This window comes from Schistocerca americana, chromosome 7 (genome assembly GCF_021461395.2).
Source record: "Schistocerca americana isolate TAMUIC-IGC-003095 chromosome 7, iqSchAmer2.1, whole genome shotgun sequence".
In the NCBI taxonomy this organism is placed as follows: Eukaryota; Metazoa; Arthropoda; class Insecta; order Orthoptera; family Acrididae; genus Schistocerca; species Schistocerca americana.
In genome coordinates, this window is record NC_060125.1 from 83,791,654 (window position 1) to 83,812,324 (window position 20,671).

A 20,671-nucleotide genomic window follows, 5' to 3' on the forward strand; every position below is an offset into this window, starting at 1 on the left:
AACAACAGACCTTTCTTCATGAAGAGCTGGAACCACAAAAGGTAATGATGTTGAGCACTGGGCCGGCCGGAGTGACCGAGCGCTACAGTCTGGAACCGCGCGACCACTACGGTCGCAGGTTCGAATCCTGTCTCGGACGTTGATGTGTGTGATGTCCTTAGGTTAGTTATGTTTAAGTAGTTCTAAGTTCTAGGGGCCTGATGACCTCAGAAGTAAAGTCCCACAGTGCTCAGAGCCATTTGAACCATTTTTTGTTGAGCACTGCAGTCTGTACGGAATCCACGTTCTAACTCACCACAAACGTGTCCCATTGTATTCAGGCCGGTAGGCTTAGCAAGCCAATCCATTTGAGGAATGTTAATGCCCACACCAATGGTCTAGGGGTGAAGCTGGCACGGTGGTTCAGTGTGTTCGGTCAGAGGGATAGTTGTGCCCTCTGTAGTTTAAAAAAAAACTGAGTGAGTATATCAACAATAAACTTGAACGGGTGTCATGGGACGTCCGCCACGAACAAATGCAACGAAAATGATGAACAAAATGAGATCAACCAAAAAAGGAGATACGACTTTTACTAGTAATCAAAACGTCCTCAGTCCCGGGTTTGAAACCTGCCACCACTTAAAAGTTTGAACAAAAATAATCAGCAACGGTGGCCGAAGTATTCCGTCATAAGCAGCTACCCTCATACTGCCAATGGCCGTGTCAAAGAGGCAGGAGGAGCGGGCAGAGGCTCAGAGCACTTTCTTGCCCCTGGGGTGGGAAACTGTCCCTAAAGGCGGAAGGATCAGCAATGATCAACGGCAGGAGGGTGCAGAATACAATAGCAACCACTGCATTAAAGATAAATAACATGTTTCTTCTGCAGTGTGCCTTGACTTGAGAGGGGCCAATGGTTGTTAGTGCCTCTTCTTTGAAGCCACATGATTCTGTTAATCGGTAAACCGCTTGTGTGCACCCGCTTGGAGTGCGATATTATGAGTTGAAGTGATATTGACTGTATCAGGCACTGGGTGTGAATTTGATATCTACTTGCGATTTAGTAACGTGTATTCATTCTAACCTACGTTGATGTGTTTTAGTCATAATTTAACTACATACGGCTACTACTGAGTGAAATCTTCTGTCTTGCTTAAGGGTTTAACTGCAACTGCTCTGTTTGTACCTGCACCTTATCAGTTACATGTACTCGCTTATCATCTTACCTAGACGGAGACGTATGTATTTATTGTGTACGACGAAATCCATTCTAATTATCTCTGTCACTCTCAGCGAGTTTCCCGTGATCTGATTAAAAGCTTTGTGAAGGTTTATTGAAGTTTGCCTTACCTATTTGTTTTATCTAAGTTTACGAGTTGTATTTATCTTGTTAAAGAAAGTCGCATCATTTGTGAGTGTATATTCTCTTACGGTTTGAGGGTGCTGCCTCGCGTGTGATTATGTTCACAGTTGATTGCAAACATGCGGGTCTACCTTGGTGTTTCCAGCCGTGACTTCTGGGCCGCTACCTGTCGAACGCCCGAGGTCTAAGTTATTGCGGCGGGAGCGCTTTGCCGCATCATCTGTCATACCTAGCAAAAGCTGAGTAGTTGTCTTGTTCCTTAGAGCCATACCTTGGTTGTGCGACTGCTGCCAGGATTCTAGACTGTGGAGCTGGTGGGATGAACTCATGAACTTCTGTAAATTAATATTCAAATTTCGTTCTTACTGTTATAAACTCAGATGCTTTGTGTTTATTGAATACTGTTATCTTTTTCTTATACTGGTAAATTTCAGTAGTTTGTCACTTCATATGTCACTACAGTTCTGATGGTTTTCATGTCACTATTAATTTGGAATTTAATTGATCAGTATGTTGGGTCCCCATCCATGTGTTGATGTTTGATCCTTTCCTACCCTGAATCTGTTACCTGGGTTTCAGCAACAGTATGAAGCCCACATCATTGTTCACAAAGTATCAGGTACTGTGAAACCACAATGCTTTTTGACAGTGGTAGCAAGTGCAGTCTTTCGCCTCATTCAGAAACGCCACTTCGAGTGAACTTCCCTATGGTCAGATTGTAGATTCTCTAAATAACTATTATAACCAACAAGTTAATGTGGTGGCAGCTAGGTACCATTTCCTTTGTTGCAAGAAATGGTCAGAACAAATTTATCATGAGTGGGTAACAGATTTTCAGGATATGATGGGGAAATGCAAATTCAAATGTGCTTGTGGTGCTTTATATTCAAATGTTATGTTGCGTGATGCAGTCGTGTACAATTTAACTAATGTCAAACTTAGAGAATAGATTTTGAAACAATCAGATCCATTATTTCATCACGTAGTGCAAATTCTAGATCAGTATGATTCAGGTGCCGTAACGGCCGATACCCTTGATCAGCCACCAACTTGTTGGGTTGAGTTGTCCCTTGCTCACGGCCAGGCCAGTGGGCAGCAACAGCACGCGCACGCCAAGCCGTGTAAAGAGTTCTCTATACGGGGGGTTACATCAGCGAACAGAATTAAGTCATCCCCTCGGTAGTATTCATGGCACAAACGCCAAGACTGTCCGTCCAGACAAGCTTGCGACAAGAAAGGTCACATGTAATCCGCCCACTCACAAAAATCTAGTCACAAAGCCCATGCAATGAATGCAGTGTACTCACAGCCTGCTGCAGGCGTTAGCAAAACTAGGAAGCAAACAGTTTATTCAGTGCTACGCGGGTCCAACACACGTTTTATTCATTTGCAACTTAGTGGAAAAAGTGTAGGCTCCCCATGCCTGTTGAAAACTAGCACGCACCTGATGGCTTATAATGGTCAAGACATTCCCATTCTTGGAGAATGTACATTGGTTTCCATGTGTGGCTTTCATCTGCGAACTGTGACTTTCACTGTGTTACAATCACGTGATTGTGAGAACATATTTGGCTTTGATTCGTTTGATTCGTTTGGCTTCCAAATTCAGGACAATGTGTTGTCAGTGACTGCATCCAATGCCAAAGACAGTGTAGCTAGCTTGCTGTAAGAATTCCCTGAATTCTCTTCTGTAGGTTTAAGCAAGGCTAACAATTTTGTTGTACATATTACTATGAAAGACAATGCTCAGCCGAAATTTTGCCGGGCCAGAACTGTTCCCATTGCATTAAGGGACAATGTGGCTGCCTGATTAGCATGACAGCAGTGCTATTGCGCACATATAAGCTAGTCAGTGGGCAAGTCCACTGGTTTTGCTCCCCAAACCTTCAGGCCACATTCTCCTCTGTGTTGACTTTAAGTCTACAGTCAACCCACAAACTGTCATTGATACTTATCCATTGCTACGCCCAGAGGATCTCATGGACAGATTAGGCAATGGCCGCTACTTTTCAAAAATTGATTTGCGCGACGCGTATCTTCAGATACCATTAGATGAAAAATCTCAAACGGTGTGCGTTGTTAACACTCATTTGGGCTTATTTAAATATTTGCGTTAGTTGTTTGGCAGTGCTTCCGCACCAGCCATTTTCCAACTGTATTTGGACCAGTTGACTGGCCAAGTACTAAACTGTTCAAACTATTTGGACGATATTGTCATAGCAGGTCATACACCCGAAGAACGCATTGCAAATTTGTGTGCTTTGTTTCGTGTGTTATCTGATGCAGGACTAAACTGTAGACTGGACAAGTGAGATTTTTTTAAACCTGAGTTGCAGAATCTTGGTCATGTCATAACAGTGAAGGTGTGCGCCCTCTTCAGTCACATTTGTCGTCCATATAGGACCTGCCAGTTCCTCGCACTGCCACAGAATTGCCGCATGGCAAAATGGACTATTATATCCTGCTCATACTGAATACTGCACAAATCGCAGCTCCATTGCGTCGCAAGAACGTCCTCTTTGTTTGGGCAGATGAGTGCTAAGAAGCTTTTTCAAAAACTTAAAGATGCATTGATCCTGACAAACCAGTTGTGTTGCAAGTTGATGCTTCCCCTTATGGAATTATGGAATCGGTGCAGTGCTTTCACACGGATTTGGCGGTAAAGATAGGCCTACTGCTTTCGCATCAAAAGTATTACCCAAAGCTCAGTGTAACTACTCACAAGTAGAGAAAGAGGCGCATGGAGTCACCAAATTCCACCACTATGTGTATGGCTGAAAATTATACTTAATAACTTGTCACAAGCCATTGCAGTCCTTGTTTCATTCGATGAAGCCAGTTCCCGTACGAACTGCCCAAAAATTGCCAAGATGGGCTTTCTTGTTGTCTCAATACCAGTATGTGTATAGTTCGACAGCTAAACATGTCTTCTGATTGGCCGTGCGACTTCGTCGACTTGGTGCATGCATGTACGTCATTTCAAGCTCAGACGCACTGCAGCGCTGACATCACAACCAAATTAGCCACTGGCATGTGCACGGTGATCCTTCCGTATCTCTTTCCCCAGAGTCATGGATTCAGAGGACAGCGCAGCCACAGCAGGCGCCAGAGGTGTCATTACTGTCATCAAGACACCGTGGGACGACCCCATGGAGACGGAACCTTCGCCTCCTCCACCTCCTCTCGTCCTACTGATGGAGTTGGACCCGTCCACACCGCAGCAGCCGACGACTTCTTTGTATGGGCCTCAGGAGCTGGATGCATACCCTTCTGGGCGTTTTTGGGGGACGTTTCCACCAAAGCCAAGGCTGGATGTCGGGTACGACCGGAAGTCAGCCACAGCTTCTGGTCCATTTGAGCGTCGACGCTCCTGCCTCTCCCCCCCCTCCCCCCCCCGGCTCCCCATCCCGTTGTCGTGCTCTACGGCGACGGTCTGTCGCTTTGGGGGGGGGGGGGGAGGACTTTGGGGGGAGGAATGTTACGGCGTATTGTCAGCACCAGTACGGCAGTCGGGAACGACAGAGAAGAGAAGGCTGTGAGAAGAGGTCAGGCAGTCGCATGCTGACTGACCTCCCTCCAGGACGACAACGCAACAGCAGCGATCCCTAGAGTAAAACGACATAAGCGCCGCGCCCGTCTGGTGGCAGCCCACTTCGATAGCAGCTTCAACGTTAGCCACTTCATTAGCCAATGCACTGCAGTATCCCTAAGTAGCACAGTTAGAGATCAGCAGTCACTACAGTTCAGTTGACTGACTTTGTTAATAGCGGTCGCTAGCACCAGAAGTGTTACTTGTGTTTGACTATTCTGAAAAAGATTGATTGTTTTGCATCTCGGCCTCTGCTTACGATACCTGTGTGTAATTGTACTTATGAGTGATCATGTATGAAGGGCTACAAGAATTCTCAGATCAAAGTTAAGTACTTGTATTTGTCTTGCAATAAAATTCATTAATACGAGTTGTTTGATTGTTCCTCTAGCGAACTGAGTATGCAGGATTCCTAAGCGCAACAATATCAATTTGCTTGATATACACTCAATGAGTTATATGTTCCGCAAGTAGCAAATCTTTTGCTCGAACATATTTTAACATGCACGCTACTATTATTTTTACATATATACAAATAAATAGATGGAATGTTGTAACATGTACATCATGGTATCACCTCTTCCTGCTCTCCTCCCTTCTCGCTATGAACATTACGGTACCAAACATCATACAGTTGCTTCCCTATTATTGGGTCAATTTCGTCACACTGCACTCCCATCCTGGAGGACGACGGTTCAAACAAGCGTCCAGCCATTCTGATTTATGTTTTCCGTGATTTCCTTAAATCGTTTAAGGCTAATGCCAGGATGGTTCCTTCGAAAGGGCATGGCTGCTTCCTTTCTCCAGCCTTCCCTAATCCAATTTCTCTTATGACCCCGCTGTCGATGGGGCGTTAGACAATAATCTCCTTCTCTCCCTCCTCCTCCATTAATCCCATCCAATATTTAAGCTGATCTCTTTTATTTATCTGTACAGATAGCAGTGAGTTGTTAATCATACAATATTTCGATAATAAGCTGCATTTATCTTTAGACCTATATAAGTGAAAAACCAGTCTAAGCAAGGCTAACAAACGAACAATGACACTGTAAAATGAAAAGATTTAACTTGTAATACCAACATTCGTACATAAAAAGTTACGTGTCACCACCTATGTTAACATGCAACCCAAGATAAATTGTAAAAGAGTACATATAAAGTACAATGTATGATAAACAGTAACCTCTTACTATAAAAACATACGATTATTACAGATTCAGTGTGCGTGTGCGTGCGTGTTTTTCTACTCTTTATGAAGAATGAAAGGTGTGTGTATATACGAGAATAAACTTTCATCACACTCCTCTTACTGCTTTAGTATACGATATGTCTGTTGAAGCAGAGCTATCTTTATACCGTCGATACACATGAAGCAGTCTTTCGGTCCAGTCCATGGGTGTGTTGCTTTGTTTCTTAAGTGAGGTTGATCAGAGAATGTGACTGAGTTAAAAGTCCTCATGTGAACAGGAATCACTTGGCTGTTGATGGCGGAGGGGAGAGAAACTAATCTGGATGCATCAGAAGGGTCGCTCAGCGAGCTCTTGAGTTGGTAGCAAAAATCCTCACCTCAACGTATGTTGTAGGTGTTCTGTAGCCTGCTTTTCGCGTAATAGGAGGCCGTAAATATACTATTTTTTCGCGAGACGAACTCTCAGTCATTGGAGTCTTATTCTAGTTCAGTGGTAGTCAAGCTGGTTCTTACCGCCCACTAGTGGCCGTTCCAGCTTTCATGGTGGGCAGTAGGTGGTAGGGGTTTTAAAAACATTTTCATTAGGTTTTAGTTAAATTTTGGCGTAAAGTATTTGGAACATAATTATTATATGCTTTAACTTGCTGTATCTCTGCTCCGCAAATTTTACAAAAAATGGTTCAAATGGCTCTGAGCACTATGAGACTTAACTTCTGAGGTCATCAGTCCCCTAGAACTTAGAACTACTTAAACCAAACGAACCTAAGGACATCGCACACATCCATGCCCGAGGCAGGATTCGAACCTGCGACCGTAGCGGTCGCGCGGTTCCAGTCTGTAGCGCCTAGAACCACTCGGGCACCCCGGCCGGCTTTTACAAAAGTAAAGTATTTTTCGCTATTTTATAAGTTACCATTACTGTCGAACGAACAGGCGGTTACAAAATTTTACCACTAGCAGGGATACAAAAATGGGCTGTGGATAAAAAAGTTTGACTACCCTGTTCTAGACACTTCACTGGAAGCACATGGAGATATAGTGTGGAGCTAATAAATGTTTCGTAGGTTCTCTGTCTCTTTTAGCTATCTTTATTGTCTGCATTAATTAGTGATTAGAGCGAAAGCCACAATTTGTCCGTTTTATGGTTTTGGATGTGCAGTTAGCTGGCGTTCATGGTTCCTATATTAGAATCACAATTGGTATAACGGTTGACTATAATTCAAAGCGTGTTCAGGCCCGTATGGACGTCATTGCTTCCCATGTGATGAAAGTTCATGAGAGACAATGACGTCCATGTGGGCCTGAACACGCTTTGAATTACTAGTCAAACGTTATACCAATTGTGATCTTTCATCACATCATCTTCATCTATCAATGTGTTTTCCCAGTTTTTTTTTTTACTGTGAGCGATTTCATGTAATGTGCGTCTCACGGTCTTTGGCACCCAGTGGGTCACTACATGTTACTGATTGGGAGACACATCCTACACAAAATTACACATAGTTAAAAAAGACGTGCGGAAACACATTGTGAGAGATGTGGACATTGTTATGTGGCAGCTTTTTCTAAAACAACTGTCATGTAATTGTGCATATCTGACTTGTAAGTCAAGTCAAATCCCTAACATTGCATAAAAACAGCAAGCAACAATAACAACTGATAGTGATTGCATTTCTAATTATTATCTCTTTTTCCTCTTGCTACGGCGAAGGAGTCTTGTAATTACGACAGCCACGGGACTTTCAGCTGGCTGGCGAAATCGAAAATTCTCTTGGCGGAATGGCACTAGTCATGAAGATGTATGCTGCTGAAAGCCAGTCTCTAGCATGTATAACACAGGGCAGAACGGTCTGCCGCTCCAGCCCAGTAAGAGTGTGGAGAGAGGAGAACTTGGGTGACATAATCCGTCATTGTGCATCAAATGAAAGGAGTCCTTTTCAGCAGAGATAAAAATCAGAAAGACAATAGAGAATACGAGCCTACGAAGTGTGGGAGCAGTTGTTAAGCCCAGATGAGCAAGCTGGAATGTTTGTTCAGATTTAAGGATGGTTTCTCTGGGTGGCTCACAGTAATTATTTCGATAGTGGGGGAGCGTATGTGTACATGGACATCTTTGCACTGGGCGTAATTGGTTAACGACGACAAACATCGTAAAAGTAGGAAATTGTTAAGGCTGTTTAAACTTTGCTCAGAACGTCTTCGGTGTGACTTCACGTGTGCTGTATAGCTGTTGAAATTGGTCGTCAATATTTTATAAAGTTTCAGTCTTCTGTTAATTATTTTAAAGTTTATTTATGTTAAGATTAGCTGCGAAAGTAACTTATTAGTGGATTTGCATTAATCTCAGTCTTCCTTCCTGTGTTATTGACTCGAGTGGTCTGTTATTCGTGAGTGTGCTTACGACGTTCGTCTAAACCTCACGCCTCAGTAGTGTGTTTACAATTTGCGGCGTACACTGCAGCTGTAGAAGTTATAAAGCTAAGTAGTGACAAACTTATTTCTGCACTGTTATACAGTTATTAAATTTAACAGTTTTAAGCGGTGTTTCGTGCTGTTTGTGGCGAAATAACCATTTAATAAATTTCTGGAAACGTTCGCTCGCCGTATTTTTTAGAGTTTTCTGTGCGTTGAAGTCGGTTAGAAAATTTCGTGCTTTAGTTTTCAGCTGGCGTTTCTTATTGTTTATAGTGAAATATTTCAGTAAAATTCTCACTCAGTGTATTAACTTCATTGAGTGTTCCAGTGACCGTTCGAATTTTTTGTGAAGTTTCGTTGGTAGTAGTTGTGGTGTAGTAGTATTAATAAAAGTAGTTGCTTTCTTAGTGGACAGAGAATTTCGAAACCGCTATTGTTAATTCTATAAATAGTTCTACTGATGTAACTGAACTTCGGTAACGTAGACGTAGAGTTTTTTCAGTAACTGTAAGATTTTACCATGAGTGACAAGTGTGGGCTCTGTCGTAGGCTTGTGAGTAGTGGGTTACGGTGTGGGATTTGTTCAAAGTATTTTCACTGGGGGGAAAGCAGTGGGAAGACAGGGAATGCAGAATCTGTAGTGGAAATAACTTCATAGAGGTGCAGGAGCGTAAGATCTGTGCCCTTCAGGTGCAGTTACAACGCGCAAAGGAGGAACTAGATAGGTTGAGGAGGATGAAGGGTGGTGGGAAATGAGAAATGGCAGTTGGCAAGAAGGCAGCTAGAAAGAGGAGGTATTCACAGTTTTACTTTGCGTATATGCAATAGATTTGACCAACTGTCAGAGTTGAGTGGAGAGGAGCCTCGTGTAGCTGTAGATCTAGGGAACATGCAGCAGTACTCAGCAGTTAGGAGGCCTAGGTTAATTGCAAAGTCTAACAGAAAGTAGGTTCTGCTACTAGGTACTTGGCGCGGTCGAGGTGTGGCCCAGCAGTTTCAGAAACTGTTCAGGAGTGAGTACCAGGTCACCAGCATTGTGCAGCCAAGTGCAGGGTTTGCTCAAGTGACTGACAGCAAAGGGGAGTTATGTAGGAATTTTATGGAGGAGGATGAGATAGTGATAGTGAGTGGAGCAGGGAACAGTCCTGATAGGGACGGGGACTATGATGTAGGTGGTGACCTGGTAAAGATAGCTACTCAAACTGGTGGCACTAATGTGCATTTCATGCGTTTCAGCGTAATTACCGACTTCATCTTAATGCAGCTGTGAGGCACTTTAACATTGGGCTGGGGAGGGTGCTGTTGGCAGAGGGCATGGGTCACATCCCGATGGTGCCAGTTGGGTCCATCAGTAGATGGGGATTCACTAGATACGGCCTACACCTCAATAGGTATGGGAAGGGGAGGCTGACAAAGCTTATAGGTGACAGTATAGTGGGTGGTGGGATCAGTCATGGAAAAATTCCTATAGTAGTTGGTTAGACCTGCACCTTTTTCAGACTGAAGTCACTGATAAGTATGCCTGCTTAAAGGAAGTCCCTCCAAGTGCTCACCTTTTGAGGATCTAATGTTTCCAAGTAGAGAAGGAATTAGAATATTTCATCCAAATGGGGTATTAGGGATAAAGTTAGTGAACTGCTTGTAGATAGTGACTCTGAAATTATTGGTATATCACAGTACCACTTAAATAATTTGACAATTCAGAGCCTTCCTTTACCAGGATACAGTCTTTCAAGTAGTTCCTTGCGGGCTGGGGGAGTGGCTATATACATAAAAAGCAGTATTCGGTCTGACTCCATAGACATATCACGGCACTGCACTGAACGCATATTTGAATGTTGTGCAGGGGCAGTTGAATTTAGTGAGACTAAACTCCTAATTGTTGTTGTTTATAGGTCTCCTAACTCTGTCTTCAGAGTATTTCTGCTCAAGCTAGAGAGGGTTCTTGATTCACTTTGTAGGACGTACTAGAAATTAGTTACATGAGGTGACTTCAATATAAATTTTGTATATGATGTAACAAGAAAAAGGATGCTGGTAGATCTCATAAATTCATATGATCTGATGCAGAATGTGCTTTTTTCCAACGAGGGTGCAGGGGAGCGGCAGTACAGCGATAGATTATATTTTTGGGTCGACAGAAGCGTCCGATCCCACGCGTCGGCTTTGACCCGTGACGTAAGGGTGTTGTCGTGTGTGACGTCATGACGGCGCGGAGTTTGGTTTGTCTGTGGCTGTCTCCAGTTCTGTTTTATCTTACTTTATTTACTTTTCTGATCTGTTCGTTCTATCTCGTGAGATTTTTTTAAAAAGACAAAAAACACTAATCAGCTACTGAAGCATCTTTATCTTCTATGGGTTGCAGGCGTTACGACCCCTGGGGAGGTGGGTGGGTATTCATGCATGGCTGTCTTCATTAACACGTTGTAGCTACGCAAGGCGTCTAAATTTGTTTATATTTAGTTTGCCCCCCACCCAAAACACCCTATTTCCCGCGCTTGTCCCGTTAGTGTCATTAGGCTTCTTGTGGAAAGTGTGTGTGTGTGTGTTTGTTTTCGTTTCCGCCATATTTGTGACGTCATGGGTCAAAGCAGACGGGCGGGATCGGACGCTTCCGTATTTCCATTTTTTTATTCAGTCTTCATTACTAGATGGGCATTCTGTTAGTAAAAGGGTGAATGGCCTTTCAAACCATGATGCACAGATTTTAACACTAAAAAGCTTTTGTACTCAAACAAATGTCATATATAATTACGAACTATGTAGGAAAGTTAATCCAACAGCAATAGTGTTCTAAACCTTGTCAAGCAACAAGAGTGGCAAGATGTTTATAGTGCTGATAACATAGATGACAAATATAATGCACCGAGCGAGGTGGCGCAGTGGTTAGACACTGGACTCGCATTCGGGAGGACGACGGTTCAATCCCGCGTCCGGCCATCCTGATTTAGGTTTTCCGTGATTTCCCTCAATCACTCCAGGCAAATGCCGGGATGGTTCCTCTGAAAGGGCACGGCCGACTTCCTTCCCCATCCTTCCCTAATCCGATGAGACCGATGACCACGCTGTCTGGTCTCCTTCCCCATACCAACCAACCAACAAATATAATGCTTTCCTTAAAACATTTCTCATGCTCTTTGAGAGTTGCTTTCCATTACAACGTTCTCAAAGGGGCACTAGCAGTAATAGGCAGCCTGGGTGGCTGACTAGTGGGATTAGAATATCTTGTAGAACAAGGCGGGAATTATATCAAAATGTTAGAAGTAGTCACAATCAAGCTACAGTAGCCTGTTACAAACAGTATTGTAAGGTGCTTAAAATGTTATTGGGAAGACAAAGAGAGTGTAGTATGGAAACAGAATAGCTAATTCACAGGATAAAATGAAAACCACATGGTCAGTTGTGAAGGAAGTGTCTGGTCAGCAGCACAAGGTCGGTGATATAAAGTCAGTTCGCAGTAAAAATGTTTCTGTTACTGATAAATCAGATATATGTACAGTATTTAACTATCATTTTCTGAGCATTGCTAGTGAATTAAATAAAAATTTAGTTTCTACAACGAATCCTATGACTTTCTTGCCGAATGCCTTTCCGAGATTGATGTCTGAAATACTCCTCTGTGATAAAGACAAGGGGGAGACTGGATCAATAATTGAATCATTGAACACTAAGGACTCTCGTGGTTATGATGGAGTGCCTAGCAGCATATTAAAGACCTGTGCTGCACATGTTAGCCCTGTATTTAGCCGTATTTGTAACTTTTCGCAGGCCGGGGTGGCCGAGCGGTTCTAGGCACTGCAGTCTGGAACCGCGCGACCGCTACGATCGCAGGTTCGAATCCTACCTCGGGCATGGATGTGTGTGATGTCCTTACGTTAGTTAGGTTTAAGTAGTTCTAGGGGACTGATGACCTTAGAAATTAAGTCCCATAGTGCTCAGAGCCATTTGACCTTTTTTTTTTTTTAAATTTTCCTTTAGGAATGGCCAGTTTCCTGAACGATGAAAGGATTCAGTAGTAAATCCGCTTAATAAAAAGGGAGAAAGGGATAATGTAGACCATTTTAGACATATTTCTATGCCATCAGTGTTTGGAAAAGTTATTGAAAAGGTTGTGTATGTAAGGAGAATTGACCATTTTATATCACACGATTTGCTATCAAATGTACAGTTTGGCTTTAGAAGTCGTCTAACAACTGAAAGTGCTATATTTTCTTTTCTCTGTGAGGTACTGGATGGGTTCAACAAAAGGTTTCGAACGCTAGGCATATTTTTTTGATTTAGCTAAGGCATTGGATTGTGTTGATCACAAAATATTGCTCCAGATGTTGGACCATTACGGAATACGAGAAGTAGCTCACAATTGGTTCAGCTCTTACTTTAGCAACAGAAAGCAAAAGGTCATTATTCACAATGTTGAGAATGGCTGTGATGTGGAGTCTGAACGGGGTACAGTGAAGTGGGGGATGCCCAGGGATCAGTGTTGGGGCCACACCTGTTCCTTATTTATATAAATGATACGCTCTCTAGTATTACGGGTAGCTCTAAAATGTATCTGTTTGCTGATGAGACTAACTTGGAAGTAAAGGATGTTGCGTGCAACATTGGCTCGGTTTCAAATAGTGCAGTTCATGGCTTGTGGAAAATAAACTAACGCTAAATCACAGACTAAGTTTTTACAGTTTATAACACACAATTCAACAAAACCTGACCTTTTAATTTCACAGAATGGGCATATGATTAGTGAAACTGAACAGTTCAAATTTCTAGGTGTTCAGATAGATAGTAAGCTGTCGTGGAAAGCCCACATCCAGGATCTTGTTCGAAGCTTAATGCTGCTATTTTTACTATTCGAACTGTCTGAAGTGAGTGATCGTTGACACAAAAATTAGTGTTCTTTGCATATTTTCATTCGCTTATGTCATATGGTATAGTATTTTGGGGTAACTCTTCCCATTCTAAAAAGATATTTCGGCTCGGAAATGGGTGGTTCGGCCAATAAGTGGCGCAAGTTCACGAACCTCTTGTCGATCCCTGTTCACGAGTCTGGGTATTTTGACATAGGCCTCTCGTTAACAATATTAGCTTATTCCGAAGAATAAGCAGCTTTCACTCAGTTAATACTCGGCAGAAATCGAACCTGCCTTTGGATCGGACCTGCTTAACTCTTGTGCAGAAAGGTGTGCTGCATCCATTTTCAGTAAGCTACCACTCTAATTCAAAAATCTTAGCAGTGATCCACACGCTTTCAAATCGAAACTGAAGAGTTTCCTCATGGGTCACTCATTCTATTCTGTCGAGGAGTTCCTTGAAAAATTAAATTGATTTTTGTTGCATTGTTGATTGCGTTTGCTTAAACTTATGGACTGACTTTTTTCAGGTTCACAAACATTTATTTTTATCTGTTATTGCTTTTATGTTGTAATTTCATGTACTGACACTTTCCATGACCTTAGAGATTTGCTCCTCAATTTGGTCCCACCGAACTTGACCTGTAGATAAATAAGTAACCCTCAAGGTCCACTGTAATTGGCCAGTGGGTTTCAGACGCAATCCGAATCAGCGAATCTCGTATAGGAAACTAAGAGAGCAAAGCTCCAGAGAGCGCCGTAGAGATCACCAGCTTTGGGCCATTGCAGAGAGCTTGAGTGTGAAGTGTCTTTGAGTTAGAGCAGCACACAGAGGCCATGTTGATCTTAGAATTATTGGCCACTACTGCAGCTACCTTCTGCCCTCACACATCTTAAGAGTGGTAAGCAAGGGCCATCTTTGCAATCTTCGAGATGAAGCAAGTGGAAAGTCAGTTAACTTGCATCAGAGTTTCGTTTTGCTGATCCAATTTTCACAGCCACTTAGTTGCACCCATCAGGCACTTAGGTGAGAGTGCTGGTGTTTGTTATTGTTTTTTCGGGACCTCTCTTTAACTCATTAAGGTTTTTGCAATCATTGGCCATATTCGCAACACAGTTTTTTATCATTCTTTCATGTGTCCGCCCAGCTGTGTCAAATCTATAGTACGTTTGTAAAACCCCTTGTCCAATTACTAATTGTCTGTGCACGTCATTCAGTGGATAAAACAATTTTGATGTCTTTGGAGAACAAACCAGGTTGTTGTAGTGACCATTAATTTTCTATTATAATTTGATGTATGACATTATCAATATGTCGGTATGAAGTGTGATACTCATATTTTCATGTTTAATTGGGCCAAACCTGCTAATTTTCGTTTAATAATCTGTTATCTGTTGCGCAATTTTGTTTCCTTTAAATTCCCATGATTTGACGGGGAGCTTCCCATCTCTCTAGGTCACTGGGCACAGGATCTGTAGCATCTCAGGGGCATGCTAAACTGCTCAACCGCTGCCTCACAAATTGGAGCAGAGCCATAAAATCATGGTGGACTAAAAGGAAACCTAATGAAAAAATGCTAAAAGAAATTTAACAGAAAGTTACGTTGAGTAACATGATATAGAGAAGAAAATTTATTTAACCGCAAACGAAATTTCCTTAACAGATTCTCATAAAACATCTTGTAAGTGGAACGAATGCAGCAGCTGCAACCAAATGGCGTGGGTCAGAGGTGGCTGCATCAACGACACTTTACCTTTGGTGTCTGATGTGTCTATCCTTCCCCGTCCCCTCGCCATTTGTACCATTTAGCTGTAGTTGCTCCGTGCATACGGAATGATTCAGCTGTCCGTACCTATGGGTTTTATACGACTATCAACGCCTTCAAAACACGTAAGCTTTTCATATTCTCTCGCTCGCTATGCGTAAACTATTAGTCCTGCAGACAAAATGAAGAGGAGATGTTTGTAGGAAATTTAATGTAGTTAAATTTTTAATGGAATATGTTTCCGCTGGGGCAACGATTTTCGAAGTCTCAGAAAAACGCGTTTGAAGATCATTTTGTATCGTTTCCGCTGGGGGTCACGAGGTGTTCAAGAAAAACTCGTTTGAATGTCACTTTGTATGTTTTTCTTGAATAATTCGAAAACTAAGGCCTCTAACGAAAATTTAAACCAACACAAAATTTAACTATTTTAAACTGCCTACAACATGGTCCTGTTCATTTTTTTTCTGAAGCACTAATAGAATGCACCTAGCGAACGAAAGAATATGAACATCTCACACTTGGTTTTTGAAGGCGAAACTGAATTACATTTGAAACTCCCATTGGTTTTCCCAATTCTTCTTTTTTTTTGGAAGAGAACGTTATTAGACAATAAGGTATTGTGCAGCGAGAAACACTAAAGAAGATTTTGATTGACTTAGATGAACTGAAAGAAAATTCTGGAAGAATAGCAATTGTAAAGGGAGCAGTTATCAGCGATATGTTTTGCTGATGACGTAATCTTACTGCCCAAAAGAGAAAAACGTGAACTGTTTATCTAACGAGTAGTCTAGGTATGCTTAGTAAGCCTTTCAGACGAGTCGAGACTGCTAGAAATTTAGGAACCATAGCGAGAAGTGACGTTATGATTAGACTTGCTAACTTATGTGCATGGGCGTTAATGAAATCTCCAAGCATGTCATATTTCACTGAGTGCACTTCCTTGGACAAGCATGTTATTAGTAGCTACGTGTGTTTTGTAATGTTACACATAAGTTAGATATAGAAATATGTAACTTGGGGGGGGTCCAATGTGCCTTACACAAAGTGCTACAAAATAATAAAACAGTGTAGCTTAACTTAAAAGGTCGATCAACAGTAGTACCAAGTGTATTATGACAAATAATTCAGATATTTTAGGCACGGAAATATTTAGTGGTGGTGACCATTGTGTCTTGCACCAAGTCTGGTACAATAATCGAACAATGCTCACTGAAAAATGCAGGTAAATATGTGTATTAGATCGGTAGTGGTGTCAATTGTATTTTGGTAAATAATATAGATAATTTAAACCTGAAAGAACTTAATTTTAGCGTTCGGTCGAGCCTTGCACCAAGAAGGGCACGTAATCAAACTGTTTATTGTCAAGTGGAGGTAAAATGCTGATATGTGACTGGCTCTTTCATCTTAATGGCTGGTAATATACAAGCGATATATATACGGTGGTCCATTGATAGTGACTGGGACAAATATCTCACGAAATAAGCATCAAACGAAAAAACTACAAAGAACTAAGCCTGAAGGGGGAAACCAGATGACGCTATGGTTGGCCCGCTAGATGACGCTCCATAGGTCAAACGGATATCAACTGCGTTTTTTAAAAATAGGAACCCCCATTTTTATTACATATTCGTGTAGTACGTAAAGAAACATGAATGTTTTAGTTGGACCACTTTTTTCGCTTTGCGATAGATGGTGCTGTAATAGTCACAAACGTATCAGTACGTGGTACCACGTAACATTCCGCCAGTGCGGACGGTATTTGCTTCGTGATACATTACCCGTGTTAAAATGGACCGTTTACCAATTGCGGAAAAGGTCGATATCGTGTTGATGTATGGCTATTGTGATCAAAATGCCCAACGGGCGTGTCCTATGTATGCTGCTCGGTATCCTGGACGACATCATCCAAGTGTCCGGACCGTTTGCCAGATAGTTACGTTATTTAAGGAAACAGGTAGTGTTCAGCCACATGCGAAACGTCATCCACGACCTGCAAAAAATGATGCCCAAGTAGAAGTTTTAGCTGCTTTCGTGGCTAATCCGCACATCGGTAGCCGACAAATTGCGCGAGAATCGGGGTATCTCAAAAACGTCGGTGCTGAGAATGCTACATCAACATCGATTGCACCCGTACCATATTTCTGTGCACCAGGAATTGCTTGGCGACGACTCTGTACGTCGTGTACAGTTTTGCCACTGGGCACAAGGGAAATTACGGGACGATGACAGATTTTTTGCACGCGTTCTATTTAGCGACGAAGCGTCATTCACCAACATCGGTAACGTAAACCGGCATAATACGCACTATTGGACAACTGAAAATCCACGATGGCTGCGACAAGTGGAACATCAACGACCTTGGCGGGTTAATGTATGGAGCAGCATTATGGGAGGGAGGATAATTGGCCCCCATTTTGTCGATGGCACTCTAAATGGTGCAATGTATGCTGATTTCCTACGTAATGTTCTACCGATGTTACTACAAGATGTTTCACTGCATGACAGAATGGCGATGTACTTCCAACATGATGGAAGTCCGGCACATAGCTCGAGTGCGGTTGAAGCGGTATTGAATAGCATATTTCATGACAGGTGTATTGGTCGTCGAAGCACCATACCATGGCCCGCACGTTCACAATCTAAAGTCCCCGTATTTCTTTCTGTGGGGAAGTTGAAGGATATTTGCTATCGTGATCCACCGACAATGCCTGATACATGCGTCAGCGCATTGTCAATGCATGTGCGAACATTACAGAAAGCGAACTACTCGCTGTTGAGAGGAATGTCGTTACACGTATTGCCAAATGCATTGAGGTTGAGGGACATCATTTTGAGCATTTATTGCATTGATGTGGTATTTACAGGTAATCACGCTGTAACAGCATGCGTTCTCAGAAATGATAATTTCACAAAGGTACATGTATCACACTGGAACAACCGAAATAAAATGTTCAAACGTACCTATGTTCTGTATTTTAATTAAAAAAAAAAAAACCTGTTACCAACTGTTCGTCTAAAATTGAGCCATATTTTTGTGACTATTACAGCGCCATCTATCACAAAGCGAAAAAAGTGGTCCAACTAGAACATTCATATTTCTTCACGTACTACACGGATATGTAATAAAAAATGGGGGTTCCTATTTAAGAAAACGCAGTTGATATCGGTTTGACTTACGGCAGCGCCATCTAGCGGGCCAATCACAGCGCCATCTGGTTTCCCCCTTCAAGCTAGACAAGTTTCGTTCTTTGTAGTTTTTTTCGTTTGACGCTTATTTCGTGAGATATTTTGCCCGGTCAATGGACCACCATATATGGTGGGGCAAATAAAAGTGGCCCAGCGCTCCAGGGTACAAAGGAACACAGCAGAGGAAAGGCAATATAGTACATACCTGACTACAGCAGATGGTGAAAGTGATCGCCATTCATGGCCCTTGTCAACAAGTTGCTGAAGGCGGGTCGAAGCTGGATTGCTGCAATTTCTGCAATCTCTTCCGAAATGTTCTGCTGCAGTTCTTCTGGACTACGAAGGATGTTGCGACACACCTCAGACGTGTGAGCTCCCCACGCAAAGTAATCGTACACTGACAGATCAGGTGACCTGGGTGGCCAGCTACGACCGAGACCTCTGCTAACAACTCTGCCAGTCGTGAATATTGTGTAAATGTGTTCCAAGGTTCGGTCGGCTGCGTGGATGTTCCTCTATCCTCATGGAAGTATCTGTAGGTCTTTTTCCCCTCCGTTAATGGTGTCACAAATGGGATCCACTAGTCCAGGCCGATTTTATTTGCCCCACCCTATACATACATTGAGATGACAAAAACGTGTAAAAGAACAACGCATTGGCGGAGCTGTAGTTTGTAATAAGGTGATGCATGTGAAAACGTTTCCACCTGATTAAGACCGCACGACGGGCATTGTGACACTCTCTGAACGCGATGTTGTAGTTAGAGCTAGACGCGTGCGACATTCTGTGGAGTCACCGCCAGACACCACACTTGTTAGGTGGTAGCTTTAAATCGGCCGCGGTCCATTAGTACATGTCGGACCCGCGTGTCGCCACTGTCAGGGATCGCAGACCGAGCGCCACCACACGGCAGGTCTCGAGAGACTTGCTAGCACTCGCGCCAGTTGTACGGACGACTTAGCTAGCGATGCAACACTGACGAAGCCTCGTTTATTTGCAGAGAAGATAGTTAGAATAGCCTTCAGCTAAGTCAATGGCTACGACCTAGCAAGGCGCCATAGCAATTGATAGTTATCGTATGAAGCATGTCTCATCAAGAACGATGTATACAAATGATGGATTAAAGTTAAGTATTCCAGCAGCTACGTACTTTTCTTTATAGCATTCATTACGTATCCTGTTTCAGACCTCACGCCATCCTGCGTGAGCTTATAGCGTGCATTTCGGCCTTCCCTAGCTATATAACACATTCCATTTCGGAAATAGTTAGGAAATTCAATAATTTAAGGTCCACAGCGTCAAGAGTGTGCCGATAATACCAAATTTCAGGCACTACTTCTCACCACGGATAACGCAGTGGCCGACGACCTCCGCTCATTGACAGAGATCAGCGGCGTTTGCGTAGAGTTGTCGGTGCTGACAAACAAGTCACACTGCATGAAATAAACTCGGAAATCAATGTGGGACGACAGACGAACATAGCCGTTCGGACAGTGCGGCGAAATTTCACGTTAATGGGCTATGGCAGCAGACGACCGACGTGAGTGCCTTTGCTAACAGTAAGACATCACCAAGGCTCGTGACCATACGGGTTGGACATTAGACGACCAGAAAACTGTGGCCTGGTCAGATGTCCCGTTTTCAATTGGCAAGAGGTGATGGTAGGGTTCGATGTGGCCCAGACCCCACGAAGACATGGAAGCAAGTCTTCAACAAGGCAATGTGCAAGCTGGTGGTGTCTCCATAATGGTGTGGGCAATGTTTGTGTGGAATGGACTGGGTCTTCTGGTCCAAGAGAACCGACCATTGACTGGACATGGTTATGTTTGACTGCATGAAGGCCATTTGCAGTGAAAAACGATGAAATTTTTATGGATTATAATGTTCTATGGTACCGAGCCACAACTGTTCACGATTGATCTGAAGAACATTTGGACAATTCGAGCGAATGGTTTGGCCACCCAGATAGCCCGACATGAATCCCATTGAACACATATGGGCATAAGCGAGAGGTCAGTTCGTGCACAAAATCCTAACTTTCAACACAAAGTTACATTTTTTTTTTAAATGGTAGATGTTTTTACCGCTGTAATGCAAAGTAAACGTACAATCGGCGATGGCGGACTTTGTTTCACTACTCTAAACCTTATACCTACCGGAATACTTTTAATAATGGAAATGGAGCCACGGTTTCTACCATAAGTAATGCGGGTTGTCTGCACTGTCCTGAAGTGTGCTATCGGCAACCCTTGCTTTGCGCATTACGGCAGGAACTGTGGCCCCTTTGCCATCACATCCAAATATTTTAGTGCCTTTTAGCATGAAACGCCCAACGGGCGT

The 20,671-nt window shown here is 42.8% G+C and overlaps 1 protein-coding gene across 1 annotated transcript in view; it reads right to left on the minus strand.

Moving 5' to 3' along the window:
* The window catches only part of LOC124622730 (lipase 3-like), a 147,711-nt gene that overhangs the window by 58,854 nt on the left and 68,186 nt on the right, over positions 1 to 20,671 (minus strand). The gene's annotated exons all lie outside the window — the stretch shown is intronic.